We start from the raw sequence: 12,293 nt of genomic DNA, 5'->3' as shown, positions 1-12,293 counted from the left end.
CCAATCTTGCGTTCAAAAAGTCAAATGGTGCTCCCTCCCTTCCGAGCCCTGACGTGCGCCCAAACAGTGGTTTACCCCCACATATGGGGTACCAGCATACTCAGGACAAACTGGACAACAACTATTGGGGTCCAATTTCTCCTGTTACCCTTGCGAAAATAAAAAAATTGCTTGCTAAAACATAATTTTTGAGGAAAGAAAAATGATTTTTTATTTTCATGGCTCTGCGTTATAAACTTCTGTGAAGCACTTGGGGGTTCAAAGTGCTCACCACACATCTGGATAAGTTCCTTGGGGGGTCTAGTTTCCAAAATGGGGTCATTTGTGGGGGGTTTCTACTGTTTAGGCAGATAAGGGGCTCTGCAAACGCAACTTGACGCCCGCAGACCATTCAATCAAAGTCTGCATTTCTAAACATCACTACTTCCCTTCCGAGCCCCGACGTGTGCCCAAGCAGTGGTTTACCCCCACATATTGGGTATCAGCGTACTCAGGACAAAAAGGGCAACAAATATTGGGGTCCACTTCTCCTGTTACCCTTGTGAAAATAAAAAATTACTTACTAAAACATAATTTTTGAGGAAAGAAAAATGATTTTTTATTTTCACGGCTCTGCATTGTAAACTTCTGTGAAGCACTTGGGGGTTCAAAGTGCTCACCACATGTCTAGATAAGTTCCTTTGGGGGTCTAGTTTCCAAAATGGGGTCACTTGTGGGGGGTTTCTACTGTTTAGGCACATCAAGGGCTCTGCAAACGCAACGTGACGCCCGCAGACCATTCCATCAAAGTCTGCATTTCTAAACGTCACTACTTCCCTTCTGAGCCCCGACGTGTGCCCAAACAGTGGTTTACCCCCACATGTGGGATACCAGCATACTCAGGACAAACTGTGCAGCAACTATTGGGGTCTAATTTCTCCTGCTACCCTTGTGAAAATAAAAAAATTGCTTGCTGAAACATAATTTTTGAGGAAAGAAAAATGATTTTTTATTTTCACGGCTCTGCGTTATAAACTTCTGTGAAGCACTTGAGGGTTTAAAGTGGTCACAGCACATCTAGATTAGTTCCATGGGAGGTCTAGTTTCCAAAATGGGGTCACATGTGGGGGAGCTCCAATGTTTAGGCACACAGGGGCTCTCCAAACACGACATGGTGTCCGCTAACAATTGGAGCTAATTTTTCATTCAAAAAGTCAAATGGCTTTCCTTCCCTTCCAAGCCCTGCCGTGTGCCCAAACAGTGGTTTACCCCCACATGTGAGGTATCAGTGTACTCAGGAGAAATTGCCCCAAAATTTTTAGGATCCATTTTATCATGTTGCCCATGTGGAAATGAACAAATTGAGGCTAAAAGAATTTTTTTGTGAAAAAAAAGTACTTTTTCATTTTTACGGATCAATTTGTGAAGCACCTGGGGGTTCAAAGTGCTCACTATGCATCTAGATAAGTTCCTTGAGGGGTCTAGTTTCTAAAATGGGGTCAATTGTGGGGGAGCTCCAATCTTTAGGTACACAGGGGCTCTCCAAACGCGACATGGTGTCCGCTAATGATTGGAGCTAATTTTTCATTCAAAAGTCAAATGGCGCTCCTTCCCTTTCGAGCCTTGCCGTGTGCACAAACAGTGGTTTGTGACCACATATGAGGTATCAGTGTACTCAGGCAAAATTGCCCAACACATTTTAGGATCCATTTTATCCTGTTGCCCATGTGAAAATGAAAAAATTGAGGCTAAAAGAATTTTTTTGTGAAAAAAAAAGTACTTTTTCATTTTACGGATCAATTTGTGAATCACCTGTGGGTTCAAAGTGCTCACTATGCATCTATATAAGCTCCTTGGAGGGTCTAGTTTCCAAAATGGGGTAACTTGTGGGGAGCTCCAATGTTTAGGCACACAGGTGCTATCCAAACACGACATGGTGTCCGCTAAAGATTGGAGCCAATTTTTCATTGAAAAAGTCAAATGGCGCTCCTTCCCTTCCGAGCCCTGTTGTGCGCCCAAACAGTGGTTCTCCCCCCATATGGTAAAAGATCATTTTTGTGAATAAAAAGTTAAATCTTCATTTTTTCCTTCCATGTTGCTTCTGCTGCTGTGAAGCACCTGAAGGGTTAATAAACTTTTTGAATGTGGTTTTGAGCACCTTGAGGGGTGCAGTTTTTAGAATGGTGTCACTTTTGGGTATTTTCAGCCATATAGACCCTTCAAACTGACTTCAAATGTGAGGTGGTCCCTAAAAAAAATGGTTTTGTAAATTTCTTTGTAAAAATGAGAAATCGCTGGTCAAATTTTAACCCTTATAACTTCCTAGCAAAAAAAATTTTGTTTCCAAAATTGTGCTGATGTAAAGTAGACATGTGGATAATGTTATTTATTAACTATTTTGTGTCACATAGCTCTCTCGTTTAGCAGACTAAAAATTCAAAATTTGAAAATTGCGAAATTTTCAAATTTTTCGCTAACTTTCCATTTTTTTTTCACAAATAAATGCAAAAATTATCGACCTAAATTTACCACTAACATGAAGCCCAATATGTCACGAAAAAACAATCTCAGAACCGCTAGGATCCGTTGAAGCGTTCCTGAGTTATTACCTCATAAAGGGACACTGGTCAGAATTGCAAAAAACGGCCAGGTCATTAAGGTCAAAATAGGCTGGGTCGTGAAGGGGTTAAATATTGCACTATAAAACATTGCAACAAAACTATAGTGTGTGAAATGAATGGGAAAAATTTGAATTTGGGTGAAAAATACATTGGCATGGGGGGCCCCAATTCAACGTTCGCATCGGGGCCCATAACTTTGTAGTTACGCTACTGATGACAAGTATGCCACTACAGTACTTCTCGATGGTAAAATATCTATTTATGGAGTAATATTAGTATTACTAATCAGATTTTGCCACTTAGGATCGTAGGAAAAAGGGACATTGATGCTAATTTTATTTTTTGAACCCAGCTCATCCATTCTCATTGCCTGTATAAGTGTTAGCTGAAATAAAAAATACCAGATCAATAGAAACCTGGGCCGTCTATAAATAAATGGAGGTGACAAAAAAGTACAATGAAGTTTACTGAAGGCGGCTCAAACACTGGCGGCAATGCGTTTTACTGCAGCGAAATCTTTTAATGGTAATAGAGAGGCAGAGAATTTCACCAGATAACTAAGACCATTGATCTCCGCTCCCCTGGGCCAGACTGTCTCTGGAAGGGTTGCACGCATGGCTTGTGTCCAGATCTGCGCCCTGCCAAAAAAAACGCTTAGCAAGTTAGCAGCCAACAAAAATGTAAGCGGGCTGCTCCGCATGTGGGAAAAACATAAAAAGAAGCGGCTTTTCAGCTTAATCCGACAAACGTCAGCATATGACACCAATATTAAAATGAAATAGCTGTAATTTTCAATCACATTTGAGTTCCCTGGGATTAGTGCCTGAAAAATAAAGGAGGTAGGAAGCTATTTAAGGTTCTACTGTTCACAGTAAAAAAAAAAAAATTCCATGAACTGCACTTCAAAGCCGTCTGAAGGAATAAGATACACATGACATACACTCATTACTTGTACCAAATAATGTCATTGATTTCTTATAAACATCTTAACCGAGGCAGCCCTGAAAGACCGGGCTACGTACAGCGCAGGAATGCATGATGAGGATTTTTTTAAATTTAATTTTTGAATTTTTGGGAATTGTTTTTTTTTTTTTACAAAATCTCAATGCGCCCACAGGCACACTTTTTTTTTAATCTTTTTTTTCTTTTTCGTTAGCTGGTTAAATCCACCTTAGACTGTGCAGGGAAATATTTAATTGTCAGAAGGGCTTTATCGTATTGGATTACGCTGCCAATGCTGGAAACTCTTTGGCCCCTTCTATAACCTGACCAGAATTGGGGTAAAAAAAAAAGTGATTGACCTCTCCGAAAAACGTTTAAATGGGAGTGTATTAGCATTGGCCACATTTTTCTGAAAGATGGATGGCAAGACTCTGTCTTTTTTTTTTTTATTAGATTTTATTTCTTTTTCATTCTGCTTGGTCAATGTAATAATAGTCAAAAAAGTAAAAAAAAATGTCATGATTAAAAATATAAAGATTTAAAAAAACAAACAAAACAATAACAGCTCCTTTAAATGACTTTGACAACTTATTGTCAATTTCTGTTTTAGGATTAACCCTTTTATTTATTTTTAAACTTATTTTTTTCATCTTTACTTTATTTTTTAGTATCTGTAGTGGATCTGACTGTGAGATTGTCCATTTAATCCATTTAAGTGCCTCTGTCTGTTTGAGAGTGGTATTTAAATGGTTAAACATCAGCGATCGACGCTGGTTTTGGTCCCTGCTCTTCCACAGACAGTATCGGTCCGGTGTTGAGTAGTTTCAGCTCCTGAGTCCGCTCCATACATCCCACAAGCAACCTTGCAAGTCATTAACAGGTTAGAGGGGGGTTGCGATGAATAGAAAAAGTTAGCAGCCTATTTCCACAAACAGCACCACCCATGTCTTCAGGTTGGGTGCGGTATTGCAGCACTTGAATGGAACAGAGGTGCAATACCAGACACGACCTCCAGACAGAGGTGGCGCTGTTTTTCTTAGAACTCAGCCATGCTTTTTCTCATTTTTGACAACTCATTTAACAACTTGAGAAACACCTAAAAAAGTGACCATTGGCATATGACTCTGCAAGAACATTTTAGAACATCTTTACAGACCCAGGAGCCGCATGGTGGTCACGCAGGTGCGAGAGAGGGACGATGACTGATGGTTTATTACCGTCTTTGCCTTTTCAGATCGCTGTGAACAATTTCAGAAGCTCTGACACCACTTTGACCGCCCGTCCTAGCGATCATGAGATCATCGGTTGTCTGAGGGTAAAACAAGACAGAGTTGCCAGGTCTTAGCAATTAATTTTTTTTTTAATGTTTCACAAGGGTCTTTTATGACATTATGTGAGCACAATGTATGCAATAAATAAAATAATACATTTATAAAGAAAAAGAAAGAAAAAAATAAAGCAATCTTGAAAAAATTCCCTACCCCCTCTTGCAAGAAATTTAAAATTCTAAATATAAAAATGACATAAAAATTAGGTTCCACGTATCACAAAAGAGGCACAAATTATTTTAATAACTAAAAAATTTTAAAAAAAATGCGTGGTCAAGAATGGGATAAAATAATCCGTTTTATAACTGGTTAATCTTGACCTTGGCCAGTTTACTGATGCACATTCCACCTATTAATCCACATGTATCAACTCAACACAGATTTTTATTATTCCCAACGCATTCTCCTACTTATACTTTTTTGTAATACAAAGCTCCAAATTTCCTGTATTCATATAGCTAAATTATAAATTTCTCTTCTTACTGCAGTCACCACTGGAGGGAGCTCATGAGCTTTCTGCAGACCGGTTTCTAATAGAGTTTAATGTATACACAGTATGCAGTGAGCTCCCTCTAGTGGTGACTGCACGTAATGAAAATAATAAAATTTATCTATAAAGAAGATTTGGAGCTCTGTAATAGAAAATAACAGCTGATTAGGAAATTAATGAGCACAGAATTTCAGACAAGATGAACAGTTACTTCTAGAAAGCATGGTCTGGTTAGTTAACCAAAACCCAACCCACATGTTGATATATGATCACCATAGCCAAGGGAATTGGATGTAGACCAATCTGCCTAAACATTAGAAATTGTAGTATTATTATTAGACATTTTATAGCGCCATTTTTTCCATGGCGCTTTAGTAGACAGACTTCCTTTCTTCAATCGATCGATTGGCCCCCAATATTAACATATATAATTTATTATGTGTAATGCAAGCTTAAAATCCAGACTATAATTTATTTAATGATGTCATGTCTACTCGTGTGGCATCAACCCTTATCGAAATATGTAAAGCTTCCGAATAAGTATCCGTGCCTAGATTTACAGTGCATTTGTCAGCCACAACGCCAGTGCTGGAAATTGGGAAAAATGACTTAATTAAGTAATGCGCTCTCTCGGACCCATTAACGCGGAGGGACAATGGGTTTCTAGATGCATATCGTACACACTGGTGGATTGAACCATCCCATTCTAGTAAATCTTAGAAATACATGTTTCCATTAAACTTGATGAAAGTACGATTGATGAGTTAAACTATCAATTGCTGAAGTGTAGAGTGAAGAACAGTCGATTCCCCTCCTTTCATAATTGAAATCATTTCAATTCATTTCCTCTTTGGCTGAGTTGGGAGTGTGTTTTCAATAGTGGAGAAGTCTTAGGGGACTCCAATGAAGTTAGTTGGATCATCATTGTACAAGTTAATCGACATAAATGATATCTATTTCAATTCATGAAGACATTTTTTTTCCTGTTCTTTTTCATTTATTACTATTTATTTATTTATTTATTTATGTTTTTGTATATATTATTTTGTTTTATGTAATAGCAGCAATTTTTCTTTCGAATTTTGGACAATCTACATCTGAAAATGTCCGGCTGGTCTGCGTATAACTCTGCAATGATATTCTAAAATGTCTTTGCAGAGTTAGCAGCCGTATGATGATCATGTAGATGCAGAAGTGAGGACGTTCTGGTGGTCTGTCTAGATATCACCAGACTCCATGTCAGGATGTATTTCAGTTTTGTGCAAAACCAATAGGAGACGACTATGAATTTTTCAGAATTTCAAAGTCAATAATGCTGCTAAGGGGCTCACTGGGTGAGGTGAACCCTCTAATCCCAAGATCCAGGTGGGCACAAGCAGGTGAGGCACGTGTGAGACAGATAGCAAACATACCGGAGGAATGGAAGCTGCAGGTAACCAAGAGACATCCTGGGGACTGTAGACAGGTTGCAGAGATAAAGAGAAACTGGAAGGCGCAGGCAGCCAGAAGACATCCTGGAGACTGTAGACAGGATGTAGAGATACTGAGGAACTGGACTCCCAGGCAGCCAGGAGATGTCTGAAAAGCTGGTGGGTGTTGATCCACTGCACCACGGGCCGGGCTTACCCTGGAGGGGCATGACTACATGTCTACCGGGTCTTCACTAGGGCCTCTGATTGTGAGGATAGGCAGGGCTGCTGATAGGCACCAGGTACCTCTGCAGGGCAGTCGCTGGGACTGCATAGCTGACCGGATGGAGAATGGAAAAGTCAAATAAAATGGTTAAACAAGCTGTGTTGATAATGGGAGACAGAATACAGGGGTACATATGAACCAGAAAGTAGCAGGCTAGGAACCAACGTTAGGGCAAGGAATGGAGGGTAGAGTCACCTGATATATTACTTGATAGCAAGTGATAGGCTTGAGAAGCAAATATCTCCAGGACAGAGTGGAAACAGATTTCTGCAAAGTTTGGCTGCACCTCCCTATGACTCCCAATCAGCAGAAGGCAACACAAGGCCATCGTCAGGTACTGGGTGGAGCTGAGCGAAACACACAGTGAATAGGGATGTACTTAGTAGGTGTGCAAGTGGCCAGTGTAACAATGTCCTGGATACTGTAGGTAGGTTGCATAGATACTGAAGGCTGCAGGCAGACAGGGCTCAGGAATAGAGATGGGTGAACCCGAACAGTAAAGTGTGGTGTCTGTACCGAACACCTACTGTTCCGGCATGGACACCGAACACGGACTTCACCAGGAAGTCGGTGTTGCTGTTCAGGTTTGGCTGCCTGAAAACTGGGTGTTTGTCAAGCTGTCATGTGCATAACAGCGCTTCAAACATCGCTTCTGATCGGCAGTGAAATCATCCCTGCCGGTCAGAGAGATGTGGTTCCCTGGCTGTCAGAAGACAGCGTGAGCGCTCAGCTGTGATCGGAGGTATAAGGTTTACCTCCGGTCACTGGTGTCAGCGAATGGGACTACAGCTCCCACTATCAGACACCTGCTGCCGCTAATAACAGCGAGAACAGGAGCGGCAGATGGGAACATTCATCAGCCGCTCCTGTGCTGTAAATAAATAATTTAAAAAAAAACAGCGTGGGCTCTCCTGTAATTTTGTAAACCAGCCTGGCAACCCTCAGCTGTCAGCTTCAGCAAGGCTGGTTATCAATAATAGAGGGGTCCCCATGCAGCATTTTTTAATTACTTAAAAACTGCGTGGGGTCCCCCCTCACTTTTGACAAACAGCCTTGCTAAAGCAGACAGCTGGGGGCTGGTATTCTCAGGCTGGTAAGGGGCCATAGATATTGGCCCCCCAGCCTAAAAATAGCAGCCCGCAGCTGCCCAGAAAAGGCATATCTATTAGATGTGCCAATTCTGGCGCTTTGCCCGGCTCTTCCCACTTGCCCTGTTGTGGTGGCAAGTGGGGTGATAGTTGGGATGGTTGATGTAAACTAGTGTTTATGGGTGTTGACAGTAGCTTGCTCATAATCATCTTCTTGACATTCTTCTTAACCACCGGTTGATCCCTAGCCAATTTTCCAGGCAGTTTATGACTGAACTAGACTGTGGCCCAATTCTAACGCATCGGGTATTCTAGAATATGCATGTCCCCGTAGTATATGGACAATGATGATTCCAGAATTCGCGGCAGACTGTGCCCGTCGCTGATTGGTCGAGGCAACCTGGCGGCCTCGACCAATCAGACACGCGGGATTTCCATTATGACATCATCGTCGCCATGCTGTGCCCGTCGCTGATTGGTCCAGGCCTGGTGGCCTCGACCAATCAGAGACGCGGGATTTCCAGGACAGACAGACAGACAGACAGAAAGACAGACAGACAGACAGACAGACGGAAAAACCCTTACACAATTATATATATAGATTCCTACTATCATCCTCAAGGCACAGATTTTTCCTTGCCATTAAATTGGCTCAACACCTATTGAATTTGATGGAATAAACAGGTTTGAAAGGAAAACAAAACATGTTACTCTGCCACGAGATGTCTTATGCTATGTGTATATAATTGGCCATCTAGTGGCTGTGATGTGGATTACAGACTGTTGTGAATTTTGCTATCAAGTTGAAAATTGGAGTACTTAAAGTGGTTTTCCACAACATTTATATTGATGAGTGACCTATCCTTGCGATTGGTCATCATTGACTCATCAATATTAGATCAATAGGAGTCTAACATCTGGAACGTCACTGATCAGCTATTATCGCCTACACCAAGCCTAAACCTTTTGTAGTTGACCCTGAAGGGTGCTGCAACTCAGCTCTTATTCTTCTTAATAGGACTGATGTGCAGTTCCCAGCAGTGGCCACTACAAACTAGATGGAGCTGCAGTGTTCAACACTGGACATTGTTGACTTCCAGATGCCAACGGAGGTGTTAACAGCTAATCGTTATGGATGCTGGATATAAACCTCCCCTACGATCTTATATTAAAAAGGTGCTGGACAACACCTTTAAGGAAGTTTACAGAACGATAAGGGTGGATACATCTATATCCTTGCCTCTCGTGTCTCCCCTATTTTACCTTTCGTGTCTCCCCTACGTATTTTCTCATAGATTGTAAGTTTGCAAGTAGGAACCTCACTCCTCTAGGTATCTGTTGAATTATGTGTTTGCCCTGTTATGTCTTTATTGCCTCCACACGTTCCCTCTGAATTGTAAAAGTGCTGCGGAATATGTTGGTGCTATAGAAATAAAAAATTATTGTGATCATAATTGCAACAAAAGAAATTCAATACTTTCTCACAACATGCTAGGAGAACCCTCAACAATCTGCATGCAATCCAAATTGCAGCCTGTAGAGGAGGAATTTTAATGCCCTCCTTGTCTTTTCTTGGAAAAAATGATGGATGGCTCAAAAAGTGACCTTGTGTGCCAAACCCATTGGATAGAATATGGATTGGATGGCTTAAAAAGAAATCCAACCAATGTTTTATGGCTCAACAGTCAAAAAGTGACCTTGATGACCAAGCCTATTGGGTAAAAGATTAATTGGATGGCTTAAAAAGCCATACAAACCAATGTTGGATGGCTCAACAGTCCAAAAATTACCTTGTTGGTCAATCCTATTGGGTAGATGATGGGTTGGCTTGATGCGTTTTTCGGATAAAAATGGGGAAGGTCATTATTTCCAAAGGTCACTTTATCAAAGGTGCAGCATCACCATACACTGTAGCTATCTCTTTTCTATTCTCCTATTTTACATATTACAAGTCATATGAATAATATCAACAGCCGGAGAATTTTTGAAAAAAAAAATAAAAAAAACTGAGTAAGAAAGTAAAATGATAGTAAAAAGAAAACAAACTTGCAAACAACTGTTCAGTTTCCTAGAAACAGACTGCGAGAAAATGATAGGAGCACACAAGACAAGCTTGTTTTCTCCTGATTACCACTAGAAACCGGGAACTGCTTCTTAACACCTGCCTTAGGGCACTTCTGCACCTCCCTATCCATTTCTCTAGTGTCCCACACAACCTGGGCACAGTGCCATATATGTGTATATATATATATATATATATATATATATATATATATATATATATATAATTTATTTATTTTTTTCGAAAGTAAGCCCAGTGAAACAAAACAAGCCCATGAGAAAGGTGAAAGTTTCACAGATATTCTTGTAAATACCATGTTTGCAATAGCGCTGACAAAAACGCAGGTCCCTGATGGATAACATGTAAGGATTTAGTGACTGTCTTCCTGCCAATATCACTGTTTGTCCACAACCTTGAGATTATGATGTTTGCTGAATTTCCATGCAATCAGAAGACTAAAAACAGGAGAGGGGCTCTAAAAAATAAATGTGAGGCCCGCTTGTCATTGCCTTATGTCAGTGTACTTCACATTTTAACAACAGGGCCCATCAATTTTTGCCCATCACATCACTTTTAGGAGAGAAGACAAGGTGATCATTAAGGACATCCTCTTGGGCAGTGCCGTAATCAACATCTTTTAAGCCTGGGCATAACAGTTACCTTTTAAATGTTCCATAGCCACACCACTACCTAAGGGGAAAAGAAGTCCTGTACCACCCTTGAGCAGCAATAAGAGGATTAAGCACCACTGTTTCCCTTCTCGAAGTATACATGAGCATGGACTTGACTTTCGCTTGAATCGATCTAAAAAAAGTGTAAAAAAAAATGTAATACATGAATTACATATTACAACTTTTTTTTTCAAAAACTATAAGTTGGCTACAAATTCTCTCTATTGCACCCTTCTATTATGCCAATGCCTAAAATTATGAGTCAAATATGAAATAAATGTGGTAAATTTTCAAAAACAAGGCAGGTGTGCGCTGCGGAATATGTTGGCGCTATATAAATAAAAATTATTATCATATTATTATTATTATAGGTGTAAAAAAGTGCAAAAAAACATACACGCGATATGCTAACTTTTTTTCTGTGTCACCCCATATTTATGAATATTGCCCTTTGATCCATGATGTCCCCTAAAAAAATCAAAAAGTCAATGAGACACTGCTTGATTTCATCGACCCTTTGTCTCGCATTATAGAAATGTTCTTTTATCTCATCCAGCTGTTTGTCTGAAGATGATGGTCAATGCCCGTCCTTCATGGCTTCTCCTACCATCAAGCTGCTTCTTTCTGTATAAAAAGATGCTCATGTCAAGAGGTGGAGTTGGAGCATCTAAGAGCAGAGGTAGAACTTTCCAATTCGAGAGGGACAGAATGGCCCATCTGATGTTAAAAAAAAGAACCATATAATAAAGGTTACATACATAAATCCTCTGAGAGCCCATATGCCTTTGTATTTGTACATGAAAAGACCTGGTGGTGTGAATGGCCATAGGCCATCGGCAGGAATTATCCTCTGTTCTTTGCATTCATGTTATAGAGTACAAAGCACCTATAGATAAACTGGGCAGGAGAGGGCAAACAAAAAGACGTCAAAGCTTGACCTACACAGCGAGATAATGCTTTGTATTATGCAATACTTAATATTTTTTATCTTTTATGTTTTTGGGGGTTACTGGCTGTTTTTCAGTTTTTATTGTACAATCCAAGGACTTTCAAATAACTAAACTACTTTAAGAGCCTTTAAAAACACCTCAAATACATTCATCGTGGATCAGTCAAACCTCTTTTCCATTGAGAATATTGGGGTCTGTGAAGCACTGGGAGAAGTAGTGGTGGTCAAATCAGGGGACTGGCAGACTGGCAAGATACCTTGCACCTAAGAACTCATTGTTGTAGGTTTCTTTGGAGGTACAATTAATCTTTGGTCACCTCTTCCACTTGGCGTATTGGATAGCTCTATATCCTACATCCTACAATACCTGAATACATAGGAACATTGTTGGTGGACCACTGGTCAGAAAATGCTAAGTGCCAAATTTGAGTTGTGGCAAGGATCAACTGGGGTACAAATACATGAATC

General features: G+C 40.3%; 2 long non-coding RNA genes across 2 annotated transcripts in view; one reads left to right on the top strand and one right to left on the bottom strand.

The window, feature by feature from the left end:
• Positions 1–11,701, top strand: part of LOC143818591 (uncharacterized) — a 79,900-nt gene extending 68,199 nt beyond the window's left edge. The window contains exon 3 of the long non-coding RNA XR_013224640.1: positions 11,433–11,701. This is a non-coding gene — a long non-coding RNA (uncharacterized LOC143818591). The remainder of the gene's footprint in view (positions 1–11,432) is intronic.
• The window catches only part of LOC143818652 (uncharacterized), a 401,158-nt gene that overhangs the window by 315,192 nt on the left and 73,673 nt on the right, over positions 1–12,293 (bottom strand). The gene's annotated exons all lie outside the window — the stretch shown is intronic.

This window comes from Ranitomeya variabilis, chromosome 1 (genome assembly GCF_051348905.1).
Source record: "Ranitomeya variabilis isolate aRanVar5 chromosome 1, aRanVar5.hap1, whole genome shotgun sequence".
NCBI lineage: Eukaryota > Metazoa > Chordata > Amphibia > Anura > Dendrobatidae > Ranitomeya > Ranitomeya variabilis.
This window is presented reverse-complemented; position numbering and strand designations above follow the sequence as displayed.